Source organism: Pongo abelii, chromosome 1, assembly GCF_028885655.2.
Source record: "Pongo abelii isolate AG06213 chromosome 1, NHGRI_mPonAbe1-v2.0_pri, whole genome shotgun sequence".
In the NCBI taxonomy this organism is placed as follows: Eukaryota; Metazoa; Chordata; class Mammalia; order Primates; family Hominidae; genus Pongo; species Pongo abelii.
In genome coordinates, this window is record NC_071985.2 from 22,973,148 (window position 1) to 22,981,222 (window position 8,075).

Consider the following 8,075-nt stretch of genomic DNA (forward strand, 5'->3'; position numbering starts at 1 on the left):
AAGACCTTTGGGGGCGAAGCCCCTGCCACACATCGTGATGGTTTCACCATCTGCTACCGTGCACTTTGCTTTAGGCCTCTCCCTAGCTCTGGATTGCTGGGGGCTTCATTTGCAGAACTCAGAATTCTTTATTTGGAGGTGGAGGTCCTTCCTTTTTCTCCTTTCTCCTTTCTTGTTTCCTTTCCTCCCTTCCTCCTGCCTCCCTCCCTCCTTTCTTTTCCTTTCCTTTCTTTTTTCTCTCTCTCTCCCTTCCTCCCTTCCTTTCTTCTTCTTTTTCCCTCCTCCTTCTTCTTCTCTCTCTTTCTCTTTGTTTCTTTCTTTTTTTAACAGTCTTCCTCTGTTTCCCAGGCTGGAGTGCAGTGGCACGATCATGGCTCACTACAGCCTCCATCTCCTGGGCTCATGTGATCCTCCCACCTCAGCCTCCTGAGTAGCTGGGACCACTGGCATGCACCACCATGCCCAGCTAATTTTTTTTGCATTTTTTGTAGAGATGGGGTTTCACCTTGTTGCATAGGCTGGTCTCAAACTCCTGGCCTCGAGCAGTCATCCTACCTCAGCCTCCCAAAGTGCTGGGATTACAGGTGTAAGCCACCGCGCCCAGCTGCATCCTTTCTTTATCATCACTCTGAGAAGTGATAGGTTGTGAGTACAGATGATGAAAGCCACAGGGCCTTTGCACCTGCTCTCTGCAGGCTGGCATGTGGTAACTATGCTTCCTTCAGATTTTTGTGCCTTCACTTAACATGGTATTGTTGGTGATGCAACAGCAACCAGCTCTGCAGGTGCCAATTAATGTCCAGCAATGGAGCCCTTTATTGTCTTCAGATGGGTGGGCCATCCGACTGCAGAATTCCACCCCTCGGTCTGTTTTCTAAGGAGACCAGCTGTCCCATTTGTGTCCTTGCAAACCTGGATGATCAGTCACCAGTTGCTTCCCAGGACCACTGCTGGCACCAATTGCCTTAGCCTGGGCCCCCTAGAAACAGGTCACTGTGGCCACCGCTTGGCAACAAGTGTGATTGACTCCTTAGTCTCATGGGATGTCTTCAGAGACACTGTGTGAACTGCCGTGTCTGGGGACAGTCCTCCTAGAGGAGGCAGGGATAGAAATATCTGTGCCAGCTCCCGCTGGCTCTGTCTCCCGGAGGGTGTGATTTCTGGGGTGGCACCATCAGCCTCTCCAGTAACCACGGGGCCCCTGAGCCTGTGCACAGATGTCACATCCCCATAGCGTGTCCCTGCGGTGGTGGCAGCATTGGTGATGTGGCTCCAAGACCACAGGCACCGTACTGGCCATGGCTGGGTGGCTGCAGTCTGGCATGTTGTGTAAACTAAGTTTGGATGGGACCTTTTCCAGCAAACACCAGCAAGGCAGCGTCCATCCAGCCCCTAGCCCCTGCCGGTCCTCTCTGTCCCTTGTATGTCCTCGACTGAGGGCTTCACCCTTTTACTCAATTGGGCAGGAGGCTGGGGTCACATGGGACTGCCCCCCAATTCTGGTCTGGGTAGGAGAGAGAAGCTGAGAATAAAGGAGCTCCGTGGGGTGCCACGGTAGGTTGACTGGGGGGTGCTCAGCAGTGTTGGTGAGAGGAGGCCGTCTCCATACCAGGGCACACCAGAACAACACTCCTCGAACCAGTCTGAGAATTGGTGATGAGGGGAAGACCCTGGGAGAGGCACTGGGAGACTCCTGCTTCTAAGCAGCTGTGGGCCGGGTCAGCCCTGTGACCTCTCCTCCCCACATCTGCTAGGGCACCACAATCTCAGGGAGGTCTTCACTGACGTCCAGATGGTCTTTTGTGTTAACATGGTAGTTCTTCACCTTTTGGGTCACATATACCTTAGATAATTTAGAGGAAGCTGTAAATGTCTCCAGAACAACTCATATGCATGTACACAAATGATTCTATGTACAAATTTAGGGACCCACAGACACCCCCCAGCCTCTAAAGACCATTGGTAAATGCCCAGATGGTGTACGGGCCCTGGCTTGTAATAACCTGCCCAGTAAGACATCATGGACGAGTGGCCCCTTTGTCTGCTCTCTCTCGTGTGTGACATCTCTGTGCATGAGAGACCTGCCTGGCCCCTGGCCCCCTCTTTTCCACTCCCTTAACTGCCCAGCTTCTGAACAGGTGTCACCTTAGAAATATGGCCCACCTGATTTCCTAAATAGTCTATTGGAAACAGCCATGCCATTAATTTATGTTTGGTCTGTAACTGCTTTAGTACTATAATAGCAGAGTTGAATTGTGTAGTTGTCACGGAGACCGCGCGGCTGCAAAGCCTAGAATATTTACCATCTGGCCCTATACAGAGAAAGTTTGCCAACTCCTGCCTGAGAATAATGGCAACCAGTAGCAATTAAGGATTGCTTTGTGCCAGGCACCATACCAGGTGATTAAAGCTAAGTTGTTTAATCTTTATAAAAAAACTCTATGATCAGCTTCATCGACCCCATTTTGTAGGTAAGAAAGCAGAGGCACAGAGAGGGTGAGTAACTCATCTAAGATCACACAGCTGGTAGGCAACAGATGCAGGCTTTGAAACAAGGTTCAAAACCTTTCCATGACTCTGCACCCTATTCCTGAGCAGTCCAGGAGGTCTCCACAGCAGCGGGGTTTGCCCCGGCACCAGCACTATTCTGAGATTACTGAGACAGCCATTGTCAAGCTGAGTCCTGGTTTGGGGACCTGGCCAGGCCCTGTGGAGTATGGACAGCTGAGTTGTAGCAACCCTTGGCTCTAGCCCCCAAGATCAACTGGCAGGACTTGCTCTCCAGCAGGACTGGGGGAGTTGGGGTGGGGTGGGGATATGGTTTGGCTCTGTGTCCCCCGCCAAAATCTCATCTCGAATTGTAATCACCACATGTCAAGGGAGGGACCTGGTGGGAGGTGATTGGATCATAGGGGTGGTTTCCCCCATGCTGTTCTCATGATAATTGAGTTCCCACAAGATCTGATGTTTTAAAAGTGTTTGGCAGTTCCCCGCCTCGCTCTCTCTGTCCTGCCACCACGTAAGACGTGCCTTGCTTCTTCTTTGCCTTCTGCCATGATTGTAAGTTTCCTGAGACTTCCCCAACCATGCAGAACTGTGAGTCAATGAAACCTTTTTTTCTTCATAAATTACCCAGTCTTAGGTAGTTCTTTATAGCAGTGTGAAAATGGACCAATGCAGGTGGGGACCCTGGGTCTCTCTAGGGAGGCACTGTTTGTTCTGGGCTCTCTGAAACCCTTCAGGGGAGCACAACCTAGGCACCCCCTACACCCCAGTCCTCTCTCCTCACAGCAGACTGACTGTGCAGAACCAAGTTTACTCTTTAGCTCACAGGCTGGCTCCCACGCCCTCCCACAGAAACACGGAATATTATCCTAGTTCCCACAAACACCTCGAAACAGTGGACAAGTCATTTTTCTTACTGTTTTACTGCAACAGCTGTGGCCTGCTCCTGGCATTTCAAGTGCCATGCATGGGCCTGAGATGACAAATTCAACAAGCAAGTGAGAAAGAGAATGGCAAACCAGGAGTGAGAAGATGGATTTCATGCTTTAGCAAGATGTGAGGGCTTGCAGGGTTTTTTTTAAACAAGAAAATAAGGAGTTGATGTAATAATGACAACAATAATACAAGAGAGGGCCAAAGTGCTATCAGACACCTGTCTCAGTCTGTTTGGACTGCCATAAAAACACAGCACACACTGCATGGCTTAACTGAAATGTATTTTCTCACAGGTCTGGAGGGTGGAAAGTCCAAGATCAAGGCCAGGCTAGTTCAGTTTCTAAGGAGGGCTCTCTTCCTGGCTTGCAGACAGCCACCTTCTCACTATGTCCTCACACTGCAGAGAGCACACTCCTCTGCTTATAAGGCAACTAGCCCTATTGGGTTAGGGCCTCACCTTTATGACCCATTCAACCCTTACCATGTCCTCACAGGCCCCATCTCCAAATACACATGAGGGATTAGGGCTTCAACATTTGAATTTGGGGTAGGGGGTGGGCACAAACATTCGGTCGATAACAGTGCATCTGTTGCTAACTAACATCCTGGACAGTTTCTGACTTCCAACCTGTACCTTTTCAAACTTGTGAATGAGTAAAGCAGTTTTGGGGGAAAAAAGTGCAATGCTAATTTCTGTGGCTTTCAATGTGGCAACGTGTTTGGGTTATTTTAAAAATAGCTTCTGCAAATTATGGACAAACAGTATCTTACAGAGCCAGTTTGCTGTCGACAGCAGCCCTGTTTTTATTTCAATGGAAAAAAAAATGCCCAATTTTAGTCATGCTTTCTGAGAACACGTGCTGGAGTGAGATCAAGAGGGCCGCCTACAGAGGCGTCTGAAATAGCCTGGCGCCGCCTGCAGAGGCTGCCCCCTTCTGGACGGTCGGGTGCATTACAAGGTGCCCGAAGAACAGGAAGACGGGTCAGGAGCTCAGCGACGTCCAATCCTGTACCCCCAGGAATGCCCTGGAGAAGAGAAAGCTGCCTTTCTTTCATGGCTTGTCCCAGCCTGACTACATCTTTGCCCTGGCAGAAAGGCAGTGACCATGGCAATGCTGAAGGAATCACCAAAACCAAAGGTTAGGGAGGGCTTCCTGTGTGCTGGGCAGGGTGGTGCACACTGTACACAGGTTACTTTATTTCATCTGTACACTAATAGCACCCCCAGTTGAGGGAGGTGCTATTAGTGTTATCATAAATACGTGTATAAATTAGGAAACATGCTCAGAGAGACTGAATAATTTGACCAAGTTTGCACAGCTAGTGAATGCCAGAGCCAGGATTAGAACCCAGGTATAGGGCATGGCGTGGCAGTGGTCGGGTTCGCAGGCACATGGCATGCAGTGTGAAGAGGGCCGTGGTGGGGCAAACATGGGGCTCCACGGAGTACAGAGGAGACCTGACCCAGGAGAGGGACAAGAAGGTCACTCAAGGGAGGCTTTGCAGAGGACATGGCACCAGGAGGTTGGAGGATGGAGCAGAACATGAAAGTCACAGAGACACCTCCAGAGCATGCTTCGTCTGGAGTCGCTCCAGGCAGTGGGAGCAGAGGACCCTTGTGGAGCTGGTGAAGGGGTCAGGGCTGGATCACGGCCTGGGGAGCCAGGATGAGGTGCGTGGACTTTCCTGCAGTGACAAGCAGGTGTCCTTGGAGGCTGTCAAGGTGGGGCATGATGAGATCACATTTGCATGTGATGGGATCACTCTGGCTGCCTGTGGCTTAGAAGAAAGGAAGACAACGCGAGGAGATTCATTAGGAGGAGGTCAGGTGAAGCAGAGGAGAGATGATGGGGTCCTGAAGTGAGGTCAAGGCCATGAGCAGGAGAGATGCTGATGAGGTCGCACGGATGCCCTTCCCCTGTGGCTGTAACAAGGTGGGCCTGGGTGCCCCGAGAATGACTGGCTGGTAGGCCAGAAGCATGGGGATGGCCCTCCCTAAGCTGGGAGCATGGGAGGAGAGGCAGGACTAGAGGGCAGGGGAGCAGGGAATGAGTTTAGTGGAGACACATCTAGTTACAGGTGGCTGTGGGACATCCACATCTGACACCAGCTGGACACGTGGGCCTGGAGTTCAAGAACCAGACCTGGGCAGGAGTCATGGGGATAGCATCAGAGGATTGCTGGGGCGCAGCAGGTAGGCAAACACACACTGCCGCGCTCAGCGAGAAATGCAGAATTGAGAAGCAGATGTGCCAGTGAGTCCTGAAGTTTTAGAATGAAAAGAAAAACATCAGATTATTAACAGAGATTGGTTTCAGTGATGGGATAATGAGTGGTTTTTCCTTTCTTTTCCTTTTTTTTTTTTTTGTTTTTTTTTGAGATCGACTTGCTTTTGTTGCCCAGGCTGGAGTACAGTGGCGTGATCTTGGCTAACTGCAACCTCCCCCTCCCAGGTCCAAGCGATTCTCCTGCCTCAGCCTCCCAAGTAGCTAGGATTACAGGTGCCCACCACCACACCTGGCTAATTTTTTGTATTTTTATTAGAGATGGGGTTTCATCATGTTAGTCAGGCTGGTCTTGAACTCCTGACCTCCTGTGATCCACCCGCCTTGGCCTTCCAAAGGTTTTTCTTTTCTACCTTACAGTTTTTTGCTTACTTAAAAATTTCCCAACAAGCATAATTGGCTTTCATAATCAGAAGTACGTACATGCGTAAGGATTTTGTTCTAGTCACTGCTTTGTGACTAAATCATCCGGAATCCTCCTGACAGAGATGGGCTCCCCTTCCGTGTCCCCGAGCCCTTCTCTTTTGGCACTTATTCCACACTGTGAGTTGTCATCATCCTGGCATCCCCAGCTGCAGCCCGGGGCCTGGTACATAGTGGCAACGTGGAAAATGTTAGTTTAATGAATGGAAAAATAGAACTTAGAGGGCCTGCCACAGCCCATGTACCCCAGTGAGCAGGTGAGACCTTGGGACCACCCCCAGCCCCCACAACATAGGATCCATGACAGTGCCCTTGTCAGGATTAGAACAGCACCTGGGCTTGGGCAGGGGCAGTAACTTGCTGTTTATGGAGCTCACAAATTCTTAGTAAAATCTGTTTATAAAAAAACAAACAACTATTTGCAAATGCTAAAACTCATGAAATGAGCAATAACGAATAATATATCAACACATACATCAATGAGCTTGTTAAAAAAGCTATGCTACTTTTGTAAGGGACAATTTGGCAATAAGTATTCCATCTTTTTTTTTTTTTTGAGACAGAGTTTCGCTTGTGTCGCCCAGGCTGGAGTGCAGTGGCGCGATCTCGGCTCACTGCAACCTCTGCCTCCCGGGTTCAAGCGATTCTCCTGCCTCAGCCTCCTGAGTAGCTGGGACTACAGGCGCCTGCCACCATGCCCGGCTAATTTTTTTGCATTTTTAGTAGAGACTTGTTTCACCATGTTGGCCAGGCTAGTCTCAAACTCCTGACCTCAGGTGATCCACTCACCTTGGCCTCCCAAAGTGCCGGGATTACAGGTGTGAGCCACGGCGCCGGGCCAGCATTCCAGATTTTTTAAAGCACATACTCACGGGCCCAGCAAAACTATCCAGGTTTTTATTTACAGATACCATGGCCCACATGTCAAATGACATTGGTACAAGAATGTTCCTTTCCGGGACAGTAAAAGATTGAAGATGACGTCTGTCTCATTGTGGGGGCTGATTAAATACATACCTTCACCTTGTGCAGCTCTTAAATGAATGAAGCAGCTGTCGGCACTGAGAAGGAGCACACCCCAGGTTGTATTGTTAACTGGAAAAAAGCTAGGTTGGTAACAGTTTGTGATGGCAAGGAATTCTCTAGTAAGGACCCTTGTTTCTGGAAAAGATACCCATCGGTGGACTGGGGAGGAAGGAGGTGGAGTTCCTCCCACCAAACTAGGTCCTTCTGTTACTTTTAGTTTTGTACCAAACCTCTAGGTACTGTCTTTATGAAAAAATTAATAGAGTAAGATAAATAGGAGTGAGAAACAATTTATCACAGGCTATAGCCAAAGATGTATAGTAAACCACTGTATATCAATGGTATGTTTTCCTCTTTCAAACAAAGTTCTGCTCAGAAGGAGTAACCTTTGAGAGGCCAAAGCAGGCTGAAGTGGGAGGATAATTTGAAGCCAGGAGTTCAAGACCAGCCTGGACAAATAGTGAGAGCCCCATCTCTATAAACGTTAAAAATATTTGAGCTTAGTGGTGAGCCTGTAGTCCTAGCTACTTGGGACGCTGAGGTGAGGGGATTGCTTGAGCCTGGGAGGTCGAGGCTGCAGTGACCCATGATTGTGCCACTGCACCCCAGACTGGGCAACAAAGTGAGACTGTCTCAAAAAAAAAAAAGAAATAACCTCTCTCATTCTCTAGCAGCAGCACAACTGTTTGTTGTATCTTTTTTTTCTGTCCAGGCTGGAGTGTAGTGGTGCAATCATGGTTCATTGCAGCCTCAACCTCCTGGTCTCAAGCTGTTCTCCAGCCTCAGCCTCACAATAGCTGGTACTATAGATGTGAGCCACCACGCCTGGCTATTTTTTAAAAATTATTTTCTGTTGAGATGGGGGATGTCACTATGTTGCCCAGGCTGGTGTCGAAGTCC